This window comes from Xiphophorus hellerii, chromosome 16 (genome assembly GCF_003331165.1).
Source record: "Xiphophorus hellerii strain 12219 chromosome 16, Xiphophorus_hellerii-4.1, whole genome shotgun sequence".
In the NCBI taxonomy this organism is placed as follows: Eukaryota; Metazoa; Chordata; class Actinopteri; order Cyprinodontiformes; family Poeciliidae; genus Xiphophorus; species Xiphophorus hellerii.
Window position 1 is genome coordinate 14029059 of NC_045687.1, and position 19766 is coordinate 14048824.

A 19766-nucleotide genomic window follows, 5' to 3' on the forward strand; every position below is an offset into this window, starting at 1 on the left:
GCAGAGAAATCAGCTGCTAAATTCTGAATGACGCATTTCGATTTCCTACGAAAGCGCTGGCTCCTCCGACGGATGCACCTCAACTATTAACTGTAATAATGACATAATGCAGAATGAATATATTAACGAGGAGAAGGAATGTGAATTTGTAAACTCCGCTGAGACGGGAATGTGTAATTATGCGCCATGCAGGAGAGAGAAAGAGAGATAGAGGGATATCAGAGAATGATGAATAATGAAAAAAAAGGAGAGCAGACCAAATAATGTGGCGTAATATTCTAAAGGGGAGCATACCAAAAGGGGAAGAAGATTGGCGTTAGAACAGCAGATGTAAGATGAAGATAGAAAAAAAGCAGGAGGGGGTAAAACAGAGAGGAAGAGGCAGAAGGGGTAGGAGCGAGAGGGAGGAGGCATGGGGTCGGATGTTGACGGAGCAAAACGGAGAGACACGCTGCAAGAAAGAGAAAGAGTGGCATCTGTGCACACCAGGAGAGCAGTGGAGAGCATAAAAGGTTAAAGGAAAGGGAGCTGGGGAGGAGAAGTTGGGTCAAGGAAGAGGCAGACAGAAACAGTGGAAAACGGAGGCTCTGAGGGAGAAGGCAGGGGGGGAGAACGGGATGACTCAAAAAGAAGCAAGGAATGAGTCGGAAGGGTGGAAGCAGATTGCCACGAGGAAAGATGGATCTGTTGCAGGCTAGAAACAGAAAGGAAGTGGTGCAGGGAAGACAGTTACATGAGGAAAAGTCAGAAGGAGTCCCATTTATCTCCAAGGTGAGGCTTTAAAACCTACCTTCCTTACTCGTTTTAAACAGTGAGCAAGGAAAGTCTACTTGTTACAGATCAACAGAGCCTAGAGGGTGCCAGGTGAGGAAAAAAAAGGAAATCCATTTCCAGAGCTTTGGAAAGCACACCAATAGATCTCCAATAACACTGACGTCTATGTGCAGCAGGTGCTGTGGTGAGCTATGTTTTCAGTTTGAAGCTGAAAGGGTAGAAACAGCGGTCAACACGACGCTTAAAAAGGGTTTAGAGGCCGTCCCTCTGGGAGATGGCTATATTTAGCAACTTTAATAGTTTTCAGGCCATGCCTTCTTTGGAGAACAAAACCTTTTAATTGATCTTTGAAGTTGTCCAGGTTTAGATCTAATTGATCAAATTAAGATAAAATTTATAGTTGGAAATTTCATTGAACATTTTTAATCAGCCAAGGCTGTGTGAACAAACAAACAAAAAAAAATATATTTTTTTGGTTTTCAAGTCCCCACAGCACAGACATTAGGTATGAATATATAAACTTTAATGGAAATAGAAGAAGGATAAAAGAGCAGACTGTAACTGTATTTTCAGCCATTTTTTATATACATAAAAAGAAGAATAAAAAGATTGCTGTGACAATGCAATAATGCTTATTTCGTTTCACAGCAGAGCATCTGACTACTCAGGCTGTAAGGTATTCATTGTGTTCAGCAGAGAGACAACCTGGAGAAATAAACTGTCTCTGTGATGGATGGTTTAGGCAAATAGCGCTCTATGGTGCAGATCTAAAGGTAAAATTTGGAAGAATTTGTGTCCAGGATGTGTGGAGTCTGCAGAGATGCTAGTTGGTCCTTTTTCTGACCCTTGATGTTTACGAGTCCTTGAGAGAACAAAGGTCAGCCCTGTTGACCCCCACTGCAAACCTGATTCCTGTTTGCAATCTGCTATAGCTGATTTGTGGATAATCCAAGCCACAAACTGATGATTTATCACAATATCTGTGGAAACGGAGCCTCAATATCACCATCCTAATAAATTTAGACTATTTTAAACACCAAGAGATGTTTTTGAAGGCTTCAGAATAAAGATCGGCTGGTGTTCGAAACACACCAACGGCACTGAAAAACGGGAGGTGACGACAATGTTTTGACTGGGATGAAATGGAAAATATGAACTGGAGCTTCAGATCTACGAGGTGCATTGATCTAGTTAGATTTTGTTATTGTACAGTAGATGACACGATACATGGAATCACTACAATATTTTTTTCAGCCCTGTACTGGATACATTTTGTACACTTGCTTTTCTGCTTCAGTTTTTATATACGCAGAAGATGTGCCTCTTTAGTTGGGGCGTCGGGGTGTGCGTGTACGTGTGTGCGTGGGTGTCGAACCACATGAATAAATATCGCCACAGAGATAGCCCAGGGTTTGTTGACTGCTCTGATGTTTAAATTTGTGCCGCGGCTTCTCCCGGTGAAGCTCGTGACTCACTCTCTGATATAAGCTAACGCGCTAAAAGCAACTCCAGGTCAGCGCTTACCTCTTCTAATTTAACGCTGAAGGGGAAAACTGCTTAGGTAGCTGCAAAGTGTTGCCAGCCCAAAGTAATCCCACCACCCCGATTACCGTCTCGGTTACTTTTTAGGGTGATCGATGTGTGCCATTGCGCTAGATGTTGCCTCATGTTAATGAGATCGACACAGATTTTGTTATTAGCCAGCTAGGCTAATGTATTCAAATACATTCTCTGCTGCCCCTCTCTTATCCGTGCAGGATATGCATGCAGCATCCTGTCTGACTCACAGAGATCTCATTACAGATCTCTCCAGCTCGACGAAACCCTGTCGCTGGCCTCTCCACCTTCATCCATCTATCCTTCACTCCATCTCCCGGTGCTCTTTGCCCCTCTTTCTCCCCTGGTCTTTTTAGTATGCATTGCTGTGTGGCCTGTGTAGGTGAGAGTCGCCGCTTCTGCTTGAGTTCACAGGTGAATGTAAGAGGAGGAATGCAGGAGTGTGCATACATGAAAATCCAGGCTTAAGGTGGACTTTTTGCATCGTGATTTGGGTCTTGATCCTGATTCTGTTTGCATGGGTAAACATGAGAGCTAAAGCCTAACACAGACACAACTGCTACATTGGGCAGTCCCCCCCCCCTCCTTTTTATACCTCTGCGTTGCTGCTTGCTCTCACCCAAAAATAAAGAAAGGTATTCATTATGTTTTGCTTAGTGAGGTGGAAATATATTGTAAAGACTCTGATAATTGATCGTATCAAAATTCTAATTAAATTTGAAAATTCGGCTAAGGCTTATCCATTTAAGCCTCAGGTGGTTTGTGCGTGCATTTGTGTGTATGTATATGTGTGTATTCTCCTCCCGGCTACCATGACTACGACTCGGTCAGTCGATGGACATGTGAGGCGGAGAGGAAGAGATTATTAGCATCTCTCTCATGTTTTCTCTGCATGAGAACATCAGCAATTAGCCAGATCCCAAACACACTCTGTTCAGTTCTCCATCTAGGTGACTGAACATCCCTCCTGGGGATGCGAATGCAGGTCCGCCTCTGACGTGTTTGGAGTGATTGCTTTGTTTACATATTTTTTCATATTTTGCTTTGTTCCTTGTAAGAGAAAGTTTGACTGAATCAACACAGCTCATTATGTGATTTGTTGAACACCGGGTCCAGCTTATGGGAAATGGTTAGTTCTTCGTGTTTGACGTCAAAAGCGAGTGTGTATATGGGGAGGGTGATTATTCTGGAAGCCCAAGGTAAAGAGGCAGCCTTCATAATAACTGATTAAAAAATAAAAATCAAACAAATGAAAAACTCCTCTGCCCCCGCTCTGCATCTACCTCCGCAGTGTGGCAACCTTTTCCTCAGAGAGTCATGAAGAGAATAGATGAGAAAGCAAACAAGGAGGGAAAGAAAAACGGATAAGGACAAGGTTTTAAGCACAAGTTTGCAGAGCTTTGAAAAATGATTTGCCTCTTTGCCAGTTTCTTGCATCATTCCCTTTTTTGTCAAACTTAAGCGTTTCAGAAATAAAATAATTTCAGGTAAACATGACCTGAATAAATACGATACAGTTTGATTTAAGATGAAACCTAACCATGTCCTATGTGGAATTGTACAGTATGGTCAGAAAACCATTTTTAAAAGTAGCTTCTATGAAAAACATTTTTTTAATATATTTGTTAAAATAATTACTATGTCCTGGCAGTACTGTATGAGACAGATAATCTGTGAGAAAATCAAGCTCCTCTGCCTCTTCCCTGCACTGCCATCTGAAGAAATACAGTACATAGCTCGGTCATAAACAACCAATCAGAGCCAGGAGGAGCTCTTCACATGGTGTACACAAGCATCACTGACCATGTGATGACACTCCTCCTGGCTCTGATTGGTTGTTTTTGACCAAGTTGTGTATTTCTGCAGATGGCAGTAGGACCACAGAGAGACAGCAGAAGAGATTGATCTTTTCACAGATTATCTATCTCATGTTATACTGTCACAATACAGTGAGCATTTAAAGTATATGTAAAAAAAACATGTTTTATAAAATTACACACTGCAGCTATGAGGCTTGGTTGGTCCCCCAAACCACAGTCATGGCTATTGTCCACAAACAAAAGAGCACATTGAACAACGGTGAACATTTCCTGGAGTGGATAGTCTACCAGAATTACTCCAAGAGTGCATGGACGACTCATCTGCTAAAACATTTCATAGCTCTCTTGCCTCAGTTACACTGGTGTTCATGGTTCAATAATAAGAAAGCAAAAAAAAAAAAAGCATCTGTTTTCCAGGGTCAAAACCACTGTTGACCAAAAGAACAAAGGTCAGTCTAACATGTTCTGAAAAGCATTATGAAAATCTGATGACACAAAATGGAACATTTTTTTTTGTGGAAAAATTAGCTTCTTGTAATGTGTAGTTTAAAACTAACCCAGCAATTCAGAAATAACCTGACAGTGAAACATGGCGGTGGTAGTGGTGACCTGGGGCTGCTTTGCCTCTTCGTGATCAGGACGACTTGCCATAATCTCAAGTGTATTTAAAATATGCAGAAGGAAAATGATCTGACAAGCACCAACAAGTCCACCTCTAAATGATTGAAACTGTAGCAACAGCAGCAACAACACCAAAGGGTTTGGAGTGTGATACTTAAAGTCTGGACATAAATCAGATTGAGATACTGTGGCGACACGACGTTAAACAGGTTGTTCATGTTCATAAACCTTCTAATGTAGCTAAATTTGAAAAAAAAAATTAAGCAAAGAAGAGGTGGCCTAAGTTTATATGTGATTATAGATGTTATGTTTGGAGAGTGATAACTTTTCCACCTGGGTCAAGTTTTGTTCACATAACAATTTAAATCATGGTTAAATTTTTTTTCTGTATTTACTTTATCCAATACTGAAATTTATTTGATAATCTGAAACTATATTTGATAAATTGCAGAAAGAGAAGAAATCTGCAGGGGGGCAATTTGATTTTTACATGACTGTAAACAGAAGTGAGCTAAAATAGCAATGCAGGGCGAGAAACGGTAGCAAAACAAGCCGAAGCAGTGTCAGACAGAGAGAGACCCCATTATCACACTGGCAGCTGTTTATTTATATTGTCCGCTGCCCAAATTTCAATCCAGCTTCCCTTCTATCACCACAGCAACACCATATTGTCAAACCCTATCAGCATGCCAGCAAGGCTGCTATATGCAGATCTGGCATCGGGCCGTTGCTTACTTCCAGATCCCACATGCAGAGCAGCGTTCATTGGTTTCACCACCTGGCTGGCTTACTGTGTGCCACCGGTTGCTATGGAAGCTAATTCACAGGCAGGAAACTCACTTTGCAGCACAGACACAAGCAAATCACAGGAGGAGCTGTCACGTACACAAGGATTGAAGGAAATGCTCACATGCTGGCCTGCAAAGCTGGCCAAAAACCAGATTTCATTTTCAGGGTATCGCAACAATACTTGAAGCAGTAAAAATATTCATTATTGAAAATCAAGCATCACACACATTACTACCACTGATTCATCATCCGTGAAAAATATTTATAAGTACTTATACCTCTTATTTGTGGCGTAATTTTACTGATCTTTTGGCCACTTCTGTTGGTTTGTTGGAGCCCTAAGTAGCTGATTAGATTGCCCATGACTTGGGCCGGCTCTGCTTCAAAAGATATAAGTTATTCTCCTCAAATAGTAAATACACTTAGTATTTTGAACAGTAATAGCCGATCAAGATCATGACATTTTGTGCAAAACTACCTCCAACTTTTAACCCTCTGATGCATGAATTATGATCCTTTGTGTCAGAATTTTTTTTCCATTTTTTAAAATTCTTTTCTTAAGGCATAAAAAAGGTAGGAACATTTTTTTGTAAAAATAATTTATTTTTTATTTTTATGTGATCAATTGTAATTTTGTCCAAATACAAAGTTGTTATTTGAAAAATACATCAGTTGTATTGTTCCTTAGGGGTTATCTGATGTCACAATATTTTTTTTACTTGCAAGAGTCGTCTACAGTAGAAGGAGGACCGGGTCTGTTCTCATGCTTTTTTGTCTGTCGGCCATATTGTATTTAACAAAAGTAATTTCTTGCATTTGCAGCTGATGGCCAGTAGTTGATGGTATATTTTATGATGCATCAGTGTCCACTTCAGTGGTCTGTGTGCATTTATAACATAAAAATCCACAGGAAGCACAAGAAAATGGCTTTTAGATAGCTGTCCACTGTAGTGACCACTATGCATGAAAGGGTTAAAGAAGGCTTTTGTCATTTTTTTAAGGTTTAAGATTAAAATTAAAGTTAATATCTTTGGAGGAAAAATACAAGCATTTCAGTCAACACCTTGTACAATCAGTTTCTGCTGCATTTACAGCTGCAAACCTTTTAATGTATGTCCGTACCAACTCTAAGCATCAAACATCTGATAAATGTAAAAATTCTTCTTTGCAAAACAACTTCAGATCAGCCAGATAGGATGTGCTTCCACTACCCATGTGTAGCTTGGAGGTTATGATGGAAAATAAGAAATCAAAACCAAAAACAGTCTGCTGCATCTTAAATCATTATTTCAGAGAATGTCTTAAATCTATCTGCAATAAGCAAAACCACTACAACTAAAACATAGAATTCATACGTACCTAAGATAAAGAGTGTAGAAATGTTCACATTTGTAAAAGATGAATTTGTCCACAATAACTGGACAGTCAAATTCCCTTTTATTCTTAAACTTTTAATTAATAAGAGAAAGTTCAGATCTCATCATCTTTCGTCATTGGCAGGTTTTCCTAAATTTAGCAATGATAAAATTGGAGGAATCATTCTCAAAGACAATACAAAGTGAAATAGTTTTTAGCAACTTGATGTTTGTCAGTCGTCAGAAGTGACTGATCAGGTGAGGAATGTGAGAGAGAGGATGTTTTTTTTTTTTGTATGTCACGTTCTTCAACATTTCTCTCTCGTTGCTCCTTTTATCTTTTCTCTGGCTTGTTCTTAATGCTGCGTTATGTAACCGCAGCAGCTGTTTGAAGTCGCAAGAGGGAAGGAAGATGGGTAGAAAAGTTTTCAAAGTGCTGCTGCTGCCACTGATCAGAGCACAGGGGAGAAGCAAGTGACAGTGTCTGCTTCCAAAACAAACGCCTGGTCCCATCACACATTCTGCCTGTGAGCTTCAGTTTTTATACCCAACTATTTGTTGTTCTTTTCAACAAGCATGTGAAAATCTGCATGTCTGACAATTTGTGTATAATGTGTGTCAAACTATTCACAGAAAAACCACAGGAAGGTGCAATACAACTAACGACCACAAGGTGAAAGATCCAAAACAGCCAAGAAGGAACAACAATAAATTTTACTTGAGAAAAGGACTGGGACATACTAGTAATGTCACGTATTTAGTATTGTTTATTTGTTTGTCACATACACATTTTAGTCTAATTGCAAGTTCTCTTCCTAAAGGAACAGATGAAAAACTAAAACGTTTATGCTTAGAAACAATGAAAATTGAAAAAGGTTAAATAAAGAAGAATTAAACAAAATTTGGGTCATTTATGCATGGAAGGGGAAAACAATAACTGCACCAATCAATAGGCAAAAGATTTTAATTGACCTATTTTCAGTCAATCAATGAGACTTTAAAATCTAACAAGTTAAACAACTATATTAAAATGTCCGAAATGAAGAAATGCACTTAGAAATGAGAAAACACCTGATATAGAATATTACATTTTTTGAATTATTAAACTCTTGAATTAGAATGACAAAATATAAAGTCTATAACGAATCGAATGCAATCTAAAATAATACTAAAAAACCAGGTACAAAGATAAATACTATCAATGGCATTTTAATAAAAAAAACAACCTAACTAAACATAACATTTTAAAAAACAAACTAACAGAGCATAGTAAGATAAAATAAAATATAGATAAAATAAGATGTTTCCTTTGCCTCTCCCGGGTGATATTCACACAAAATAGTAAAAATATTTTTTTTTATTCTTAATTATTATTCAGATCTACTAAAATTGAGACATACAATTTTTCTCAGTCCAGTCAGTGTTTTGCACTGACCAGTAGAATGTACTCCTATAAACTGATTTAGTGTGTGCTTAAAAAAAATAAGATTTGACAGATAAATGGAAATAATCTTGTAATTCCTTTATTTTCTGTTGGATTTTAAACTGATCTCTAACAAACCAGTGGCACATTTCGAATAGACTGAATTCTCTTTTATGTTTTCTAGACCTTATAAAAATATTTTTTTAGAAATTTGCCAAGGAAAAAGTCTGGTCAGTGCATCTCCACTTTGAAATGATGTCTTTTTTTTTGGTCTCTGAATTCTCGCTTTTGGTGCCATTTCTCTTTGATAAAGCTAACCAGCTGCTGCTCTCATTTCCCTGCACTCTCCCACACATTGATGTGTTCACACTTAAGTACCTTAAAACACACTCTAAAATTACTAGATTACTATAATTACAGCCTCGCTTGGCGCTGACAGCTGTACAGCCAACTGGATGTGTCCTACATATGCAAAATTTGACCAAAAACCTTTAAAAAAAATGCAGATACAATTCTTCACACTGTAGAAAAAAAGGGGAGTGCGAGTGATGTCACTGCCTTCAGGTGCATCATTGCCCCTTGTTCCTCCTGTGATTATGTATTTTCTCACAGGAAAGCACACACGCAGCATTGAGCCATTAACACACACCTGTATGTGTTGTTTTTCACGTGTGATGTATACAGACTTTTCCATTTGAACATTTAGCAAGTTCCAAACCCAGCATCCTGCTAACAAGCTGTCATTCTCATGGAAACACTGTTTTACAAAATTTAGTGCTCACAGTCACACGTGAGGTGCCTTTAAGGCCTCGTGCCGACACTTATTAGCATGGATACACACTAAATGTGTTGATTACTGATCTTTTACAAGTATTATTTATTCCTCTCTAATGAGACACATGTGATCAAATACTCATCAGCGATGAAAGATGGCCCACCACCGCCCCTCTACACCCCTCCATCCTTCACCCCCCCCACCAGCCTCCTCCTAATTCTGTCTATCAGCAGCCGCGATGCAAAGCGTTGTTTTGATGCAGTGAGGCTGGGATGAGACGATGAAGAGGTAGAAAACAACTCGGAGGAGAGGAAAGAGGAGGAAGACGGTGAGGGACGTGAAGGACAGTTGATGAACTGCACAGAGCTGGACACCAGCCAGATGCTTTTAATGAGCAAAGTACTGCACCCAACACCTCACACCTAATTGCACACACACGCATACACACACACTGAACCATACACATTGATGCAGGAAGCTTATTTTTGCCTCCCATACTCTGCAGCATCCCGCCATCCAGCACTAAGTACTCCCTCAAGATCAAACAAGCAGCTCACAGTAACCAGCATACAGATGAGCCTTTCTCCAGTCCTCTTTCTCCTCCTCCTCTTCCTCCGCTTTCTCTCCCCTGCAGTAACCTCTTGCTCTTCCTCTCCCCCCTTCCTTCCCTCTCCTCTCGCAGAGGGGAACACATCGGCCATCACTCAACAAACACACTGCGCTGACACTGCCCGGGATAGTCCAATAAAAACATATTACCTGCAAACTGCATTATGGCCCAAGTGTGGGCCAGATGCACACACAAACATGACCTGGGTGCGTGCGCGCGTGCGTGCGAAGGGGCAACTGTATGTAATCAGATCTAGGTTAGCAGAGATAGCATTCTGTTCACTGGAACAGCATGTACCCGCTCTGTCACACTGCATCCGATCTGAGGCCCCGGATATAAACCTTGTGTTCTTAGGAAGCTCATAAAGATGGAGGCCAAGCGTCTGAGATGACGAGAGACCAAGATCTCTCTCGGTTTGTCCTTGTGTTTGGGCTTTGGTTGCGACGTCGTGTTGCCAACACCATGTGTTTACACTTTTGCTTGTAGTTCACAATGAAGCGACAAAAACACTTTCGTGTTGGCAGTTTTGAAGCGCTGCGTTATTTTTCATAAACACATAAGCTGCCGTGTGATTATGCAAGCCGCAGCGCCTTGCAAAATTAACAATGCAACCAAAAACTTTCTTGTATTTTACTGGGATTTTAAGTAATAGGCTGAGAGTTTGTGATTTTTGGACAAAATCTGAAAAGTGTGGTGTATCTTCCATTGTAGAAAGTCATTTGTACAGATTACTCCCAGCGGACAACCTTCATTACATGCTCAAATCCAGGTTGCTTGAAAGAACAACTTTATTCCAAGTTGTGATGTTGGTATTAAAAGCATCAGTCTAAGTCTAGCCTTGAGCCTTTGTTTTCTCGCTTTAGGTGTGACATGTATCAAACTCGCAGTCCTCTGTAGTGTGTACTTCTAAATGAATACCAAGTACACCCATGTGACAAGTTTATCGTCATTTTGTCATCAGCCCTTTTTTCCTTGGAGAAAAAAATCAACCCCACAGCATGATGCTGCCACACCATGTTTCACTTTGGGTAAGGATGATGTGAAGCACTAGTTTTCTGGAGCATCTGCTTTCTGTGCAAACTTCTTATCAGTTTAATGGGTCAAACTTGAGAAGACCGTGAAAAATTGTTTTTCCTTCCTGAGCTGTGGATAGCTACTGGGTTGCTATTGACGTCTTGTTTGCTTACCTGCTTTAAACTTCTCTACAACTTTCTCCCTGACCTGTCTTCTGTGGTCTGATGATGCTGTTAGTGACCTAGTCTTCTCTAACAAACATCTGAGGCTTTCAGAGAATACCTGTTTGTGTCCAGATATAAAATTATGCACAGGTTGACTGTATTTAGTAACGTATAATGGCGATTCACTAAACTGGATTTTATTTAGGGTATCATAACAAGGGTAGGAGCTAAAAACAAATACATATTGGACGTTTTAGATCTTTAGCTGTAAAAATACTGAAAGTCATATTGGTTTTTTCACCTTGACAATCGTGCATTATTAGTTTGTTTTGTTGAGGAAATGTGACAACTTGTGAGACATCACTGGCTAATTGATTTGTTTCACATTATCTTCCTTCTGCTTGTAGAAACTATAAGCCCTCGTTGTGCTGCTTTCTGGACAGAAATTCAAAGCACAAACCCACTGCAGCATGCAGAAGCCCGGATTACCAAATGGGGTCATTTACCAGGTTTTGCAGCGTAGCAAATACGTTGAGAAGTTTAATAAATTGAGGCTGCCGGTCTCTGGGCGAAATTAGCACACACTGTTTTCCACCCTCTGCAGCCCTCAGAAAGTTCACACATCTCTTTGCACACACTAAGCTGAAAGGGAGCAGCTCGGTTTCGTTTGCATCACAAAATCAGCGGAGATAATTTACTAACACCTAAAGAGCGATGGTTTTAGGGAACCCGTTTGTAAAAAGGAAACACAAATTGTCAGCATCCATGAATAACAATGAAAGGCTGTGAGTCATACATGGATGTGCTGTTCCCCGTTTGTGTTTGTGGCACTTTTCTCTAATGAGGGACAAACAATTTTTTATTTTTTCCCGTTTTTTTGTTCTGTCTATCTCTCCGTTTGCCTAATAACAAGCCCAAAAAGATGACCATGAGCCATCTGGGCAATTACATGGGCACTTGGGGGCTTATAGTGTGTTGCTTAGAAACACACAGACACAAACGGAGAACTTGGTTATAATTGATGCAAAAGCAATGGAGCAAGAAGATCTAAATGCAGGTGCAGATACATGGACAGGCGGGGAGATTAGGTGTAAAGAGGAGAGACGACAACTGGGTGCTGGGGCCTTAAAGAAAAGAAGCTGATTTTCCCTTCTTCATGTATTTGTTTTGATCTGGAACAGAGGAGCGGAAAGGAGGATGGAAGGAAGAGGAGGCGGAAGAGGAGAGAAGCACAGAGGGCAGCCTCCGCTTTTCATTTCACCACAACAGCATGTTTCCAATTTCAGCATGTCTTTTACTGACCACCTGAGAGACAAACAACAAAAAACACCCGCTCTCTGCTTTTTCCAACTCTCCTCCCCATCTCGGTGACGCTTCCTTTCATTGTGTTGCATCATGCAGGAGGGAGGTGAAGTTGGGCGCTCCTCTGCATTTTGATGTTGTGGTCTGTATCTGTGATTGTGCATTTGGTGTCTTATCTGCCTCTTTTGACACACCAAACTTTGCTCCACGTATCTCTAAGAAACACACTCTCTCCACCATCAGCTGCACGCGAAACAATAGCGAAAAGGTGATATTTTCTGCCATTATTGTGCTTTATTTTACACCAAAACACACCTCCATTCATATAGGTGCCTCTCCGTTTATCAGAATACAGTTGAAAGGCTGATTTATCCCAGTAATCCAATTCAACAATTGAAACTCAAATAAACAGATTTGTTCCACAGGGAGAATTTCAAGTATTTATTTCTTTTCATTTTTGATGATGTGACTTAGAGTTTATGAAAACTCCACATTTTCCGAAAACTTGAATATTACACAAGTAATAAATGGATTTTTATGATAGAAGTGTTGGCCTGCAGTGACGACCACCATATGGACTCAATACTAGATGCTTGTCTTACATTAATTACTGAATCAATGCAGTGTGGCATGGAGGCGTTCAGCCTGCGGCACTGCTGACGCTGTTATTCCTCTTGAGAATACTCAAAAGATTCTTTATGAGGTCTAGGTCCGTGTAGTTTGCTTGCTAGTCAAGCAGAGTTATACCATGGATTATTAAACCAGACATTGATAGTTTTCGCTGTGGTGCATCATACTGGAAACCAGCATCTCCATAAAGCTTTTCAACAGAAAGAAGCTGGCCTCCCTATATCATCACCCACATCTCCAATTTTGGATCCTGCGTTTCTTCACTCTGCCTCCAGATCCCGGGATCTTGATTTCCAAATGACTCTTTATTGCTTGAGAGCTACAGTTTTTCCTACCACTAAACTTTTCATTATTATTCTTGGATACAGCGCTCTGAGATTAGCGAGCTTCATCAGCGATGACCTTTGGTGTCCAACCGTCCTTGCCAGTGACTGATTGCATAGGCCTCAATGCTGAATTTCAGCATTAAAAATCCCTTTTATATCATTCTTATGCAATACTCAAATTTAAAATATCATTATTTTATTATCTGTAAGCAGTATATATTATATAGAGATACACCAGTATTGCCTAATTCTGCTTTTCCAGGACACACACACACAAACACTATCTCACCCGTTTTCTCTCCCAGACGCTTCTCTATGCACCCTCTCTCTGCGTTATCTCGGCCGTCACCCTCCCCTTCTCCCTGTTGCGCTGCGCACCCACACGCTCTCACATGTTCTCCACCTCCCTTCCAGCTTTATTTACTCTCCTTCTCCGTCACACCTCTTTCTTTCCATCCATCTCTCCCCCTCTCGGATCCTCTCCTTTCCTGTCTCCTCCGGGTCAGTGAGGCTGTGGGGCAGCATCACTTTCAGTCAGTGGTGACAGTCTCAGTGCAGATTTTTTTTTATGCCACTATAGTAATAAAAGCTGCATCCGAAGTGAGTTTTTGCAAAAAAAAATAAAAAAACCGTATGAGTCAAATCGTATGCAAAGGGGCAAAACATATAAGACCATGCTGTACTAAAAATAGCATGCAAGCCAGAGAAACTCCTCAAAAGCAAGCAAGAGAAATACACACCATAAAGAAATATATTCACTCACACACACACACTCACATGCATGTGGGTGGGTGTCAGATCCCTGCTTATGCAATGGTCAGAGTAAACAGCCATGCTATGACACATCCCTGCTCTAACTTATAGAGCCGTGTTATGAGGCTACGTAACACACGCTCGAGATGCCGACTGCTGCAAGGGAAGAGTTGAGGCTTAAAAGCTCGCATCCTTCCCACATTCATGTGTTTATAGAGCTGCTTTTCCATGCTGGTTGTTTGAACAGATGCTGGAGGAAAACAAGGTCGAGGCAGGTGTCGAGGAGTGTAGGTTTGTGTGGGTGTGTGTGTGTGTGTGTTCGTGTTCGTGTGGGAGGCAAATGCTCTGCCCCAGCAAAATGAAAATAGAACGCAGTCCCAGGAGAGAGCCAGCTGTCCTCTATTTGGCTTGCAGATGTACACGCAGACAGACAGCAAGACAGACACACACACCCCTTTTTTTTTTTTTTTTTGCATTCACTGCCCTCACTTCCATCTGCATCCCGCTGCCTTCCCCAACAACGTTTGGAAACAAATGACAGGTGAGAGCTCTGTACCTGTGTAGGGGTAAGGGGCGGGGGTCAGCCGTTCTCTCCTCCTTTTTGTAGTTCTCCCTCCTAAAGCCCTCTTGTTCAGCCGGTCTGAGCAGAGGCGAGCCGAGCAGAGGCGAGCCGAGCCAAGCGTACGGCGGCGAGGCTCAATCCTTTCACCCTGCGATGCTGAAAATGGCACCAATATTTCCTGACAGCAGCAGGCTTCCTGCCTCTCTCTCTCTCTCTCTCTCTTCCTCTCTCTCTTTTTCTCTGGCGCTCTAGCTTGCCTCACTCCTCTGCTTGTCTGCTGCCATGTTGAGTGCACATAGGGTAAGGGGCGGGCTCAAAGGAGGGGAAAAGGAGGAGAGAGAGGGGAGAAGGGAAAGGAGGAACAGTGAGGGGGACTCAGGGGGATAAGAAAGCAATTAGAAGACAACCCCTCTTCCTTCCAGTCAAGAATATATAATGGAATTAGCTCTAAAAGTGTGTGTCTCCGTGTGGGTTGGAGGTCAGGGGAGGTGAGGAGAGGGAGGTGCTGGGGTGCCTCGTCTTGCAGCCTCTGCTGGGGAGTCTAGCAGCCACCAATTGCAAAAGTGGGAGAGAGCAGATGGGAGGATGTGTGCGGAGTGATTGCAATCGTCCTGCTTGTAGGCGTGTGCGTGAGTGTGTGTGTGTGTCAGGGCTGGAGAGAGAGCGATGGAGAGATTGCTGATGTGCTGTTTGGAGGGAGGAGGCGGCTGCTTCAAAGCCTTCTCCATCTCCGGTTTTCTCTCCCTCATCCTCCTCTCCCTGCTGTGTGAGTGCGTGCGTGTGTGTGTGTGTCTGAGAAAAAGAGAGAGAGTGGCGAGGAGGTTGGAAGCCTGTTTTGGTTCCGTTCTATTTTTTTATGGCTGTATATTAACTTGAAGGGGTGTGTGCGTGTGTGTGTGTCTATGGGTGAAAAAAAGGAACTCCTTCAAATCTGTTTACTCATGTATGAAAAGAGATGACCATAATCCCAATGTGAGAGACAGTGATAGGAAAAAGATGAGTGGGAGCTCGCAATGTTTTTTCTGCATTTAGGAGAAAATTAGATAACAAAAGGGGGGAGGGGGGGAAGCAGCGAGAACGCGTGTTTGTCCCCGTGTGAAGATGTGTGAGTCTGTCTTTTGATGGATGGGGACTGAGCCAGGCACTGCATGAGGGAGATATGTGTATGTCACTGATTGTGCAATGAATGAAAATAGGAAGGAAATGAGAGGGAGAGGAGGGGAGGAAGATTCTCCTCCCATTTGCAGCCGTCTCCATCTGCCAAAAGCGCCACATTATAAATAAATTAATAAATTAATTAGTAGTAATTGTGACTAAAGACAGTCAGAAGGTCCCCTTAAAGGCAAAACTTGCCATGCTAAAAGTGACGTAAACTTCCTGCAACATCTCAGTTTTTATAGTCAGTCGTCAGTTAGTAAATTGCTGCAAATGGGGGGAAAGGGTTTGTGAGTCTGCCTCTGTAAAACTGTCCCAACTTACGATTACAAAAGTGTTTTTCTGTTGACAACCCTAATAGCCATGTGGGTTCTAAATATATACACATAATAAAAGCACATCAATATTTGTTAGAATTTTAAGTAACTAACAATGGATTAAATCAAGTATGAAGGATTCTTTTCTTTTTTTTGTGGCACCTTTCATGCCTCCACAAACTCCCCAGGGGGAAGGGCTGCCCAGGTGCATCAGCGCCACTCTCCTGTTTCAGTCTGCTCTTTCGAGCAGAAGGTGCGCACGTCACAGCGTCATTTTGGATATCTCCCACTAAGCCACCAGAGCAAAAATCCTAAAAAAAAAAAAAAAAAAAATGGCGCTCGCGTGCAATTGAGGCGCTAACCCGTGATCGCTCCTGGCGCGCAGACGCACGCACGAGACAGAGAGACGAGCGGCGTCTGCTCGCACCCTCGTGTGACAAACTCGCGCCGTTCAAGGGCGATTGATTCGGTGTTTAATTTCTCCTCCGGTGCTCTTGACGCAAGAGGATGCGCCTCAGTCTGACCTTGACAGCAGACTGGAGGTTTGCTTCTGTCGCCACGGACACAAACACCAGCATCGTTTCGTTAACGTGCCTGAATCTCATTCAGACTGATAGAAACGTGTGTATGTATGTATTAAAACAAAACAAAAACAAAAAATAGAGGCACTATTTCTCATTGAAGCTACTCCTAAAACCAATCAGGCTGACCAATCACCTTGAGAAGAAAAACAAGGTGTTGTGGCCTGTGTGTATGTCAGCCATGTCATGGGTCTTCTACGCTTTTTTTTCCCTCTTGGTCACCCCTTAAAGCATCAAATCACATCAATCTAATTTAAAGGTAGTGCTCTGAAGAATATTGTGCAGCCTGGAGCTCAATAACAACAAACTAACGGAACCATGCAATGCGTATAGATGCAGAACTTGCTCGAACTCACGCGCCCGAATCATTTTGGTGCGGTTATCCTCCACGGGATGCAATTGTTTTGATCAATGCGAATCTGAGGTAGACGTGATTTTGCCTACAGCGCTGCCATCAATTGAGATGGACGGGGGTTAAACACGACTGCTTCTGAAGTAGCGTTTGAAAGCACATCTAATCTCAGTTTATAAGACACACACACAAGCACACCCACACACAGGTGTGCACTATTCAGTTTGTAGAACTGCATTCAGCATCTTTCTTTATTAGGTTCTTTTCTCCCAAATACAACCAGGCACAATACAAAGGGCTTAAATTAAACTACAATACAGGCATCTACAGAAGGAAGATGGAGGTAAGGCAATGTTCAGCTGCCTAAACCTACTTTGCCAAAGAGAGCCAGATATATTTATACCAATGCTGCTGTATATTAGAGAGCTAGAGAGTTTCAGATCATCTATATGTTTGATTTCATAATAGTATGAAAGCATTGCTTTGCAATGTATGTTTGTGCAAATATTCTACTCTGGAGTCAGTTAAATGGTGTTTGCCATGTGAGTGACCCCACAAGGTTAGCAGTAGAAGAAGAACAAAGGAAAGGACATAACACACAGGAAGTATCCAGACGTCTCCCGTACGCAACTTAGCTAGCCTTGCTGTTGTTGTCGCACTGCCCTCTAGAAGATTTTTGAGCCAACCTCATTTAAAATATTAAATAAATTTAGAAAGCCCACAAGATTAGTTTCTCTCAATACAATCTCGGCTGTTCTTCTGTCACTTCACCCTGCCTGCACTCTGCTTTACCTCTCTGGTCCACTGCCTGGTGCTTTGATGGTTGAACTCAGGTACTTACTCTCTTCCATCCTGTAACTCTTCCATCAACCTCCCTCTCATTCACACACAGGCTCTCTCAGTTTTGAAACTATTTATATAACTACTTTGAAGTATTAAAGCAGTGGCACGGATGTTTAAAATCCACTGAATGCACTGCAGTAATCCTGAGATCTTCTTGTAAAATACTACACTATTATTTGTAATAAATCCATGCTATTATTAAGACCCCCGGATATGACTGCATTGTGCTTCAAGCTCGACTCTATTATATTCGTTTGAGACTCTTATTTTAAAGTAAGACAGAAAATAGATTCCCTATTGTGTGGATACAGTCAGAGTCTAAGAAGAACTTTCTGCAAGGCTGGTTGACACAAATCAGTTTTACTGATATTGCCTCCAATGAGTTGGCATCTTATTCTTAGGCGTTGGTCGACACTAAACTAAAGAACTGTTTTATTGATTATCTCTAATTATTAAGGAAAACATTTAACTCTAGACTAAATAATTCCAGTCTGAGAAGAAATTTTATTAAACTTGTGTTTATTTGACTTGGGTCTGCAGTTGAATGCATCTTTACTCCACTAAATAAAATAAATGCTAATTTTGTGGCCAACCAATATCATTTGTACCATAAGCAATCGTTCAAAGTAATGCAAGTTTTGAACAACTACTTTTTTACTTCCCGCAGCAGCTAGCTGTGCTGCCTCGCTAACATCAGCTTCTACTTAAACAGCAATAAGGGGGGGCTGGATTTCAGTGGATCTGTTAATGCTACAGCTAATCAAAATATGTTGGCAGGCATCTTAAAGTGCATTATTCTTGGAGCAAGATTTTCCTCCAATTCCTGCCTTACGATTAACTGAATATTTACTCCCAAAATGTTGAAGTATTTCTGCTGAACATCTGCTAAATAATTTTGTTAACATATTGTTTACAAGTGTTAAAGAAACATCTATTCAAGTTACCAGGTGATGGATAAGGATGAAGGTGAAAATGGGGTTTGGTTGAGGATTCAAACACACATACCTCAGATCAATCGGAGGCAGGGCAGGAAGGGGTGGCTCTCTGTTGCCATAGAGGCAGGACATTGGCGTTTGATGCTGTTACTAGGCAGGATAAGCTGCTTCTGAATGTGGTGAGACGACATGGCCCGTGAGCTGTGGACGGTAAACAACACCAATACTCAGTTTGAGTGATCCATAAATGTGTTGATACTTCTGACTGTTTGAAGAGAACTTTCACCTTTTCTTGCAAATTATGTAGCCTACAAAAAAGCTGTGCACATATAATTTGACAACTTCACTTTTCTGTTAGTACACAACCTCATGGGTAGGTTATTAAGGGCTTTTCTGCCTATTTTTAATATTCAGATTTAATTTGAGCCAACAGGTGTCTTTCTGTCTACAAAAATGAGGGAGCTTTGCTAGTATTGCTGTCGTGCTACCTCATTAAATTGAAGTCCAGTTAAAGTCTGACCTTGAGCTTAAATGAAAGTCACAAAGAATACTTACTGCGAAACGCAAAAGTATATCTCCGGCTATGATGTCAATTCAGGACAACAAAAAACAAAAACACGTCACAGATGTAAACAAGGTAGCCATCTTAACCAAGCTCTACCGCCACCAAGTGAGCTATGACTGTACTTCTTTTTCAATCAGAAAAGCTGCCCACTGGCTCCCTCTATTGGCAAAGAAACAGTATCGCTTTTTGTTTTGTCTTCTTTTTTACTCCGCATTGGAAAAGGCGGAAGTTCTTAACATATATATTTTTCTGTTGCTGCAGAAAACAGGATCAACAAGTAAACATCTGATAATAGACATTTCAAAAATATACCCCCAACTTTATATAATTTGCATCTTACTATGGCACTGCAGATGGGGCACATAATTACTAAAGTCAATCTAAAATGCTCTGTCTGGTTCTGTTTTGATTGAATCAAAAGGACAGATAGTCCATGATGCTGGTCTCTGTCACTGCAGTATTACTCAACCTTTGATGGTGATATGATGGACCAGCAGCACCATGGACAGAGCATCTGTAAATCAACAGAGTGGTCGCTGTGTT

At 41.3% G+C, this 19766-nt stretch overlaps 1 protein-coding gene across 2 annotated transcripts in view; it reads right to left on the minus strand.

Moving 5' to 3' along the window:
• Positions 1 to 15186, minus strand: part of rai1 (retinoic acid induced 1) — a 61999-nt gene extending 46813 nt beyond the window's left edge. The window contains exon 1 of one of the 2 annotated variants that reach the window (XM_032586353.1): positions 14470 to 15186. The gene's annotated coding sequence lies outside the window, so the exon portion shown is untranslated. The remainder of the gene's footprint in view (positions 1 to 14469) is intronic. The other variant, XM_032586354.1, reaches the window with a different exon arrangement.
• Positions 15187 to 19766: the final 4580 nt, after the last annotated feature.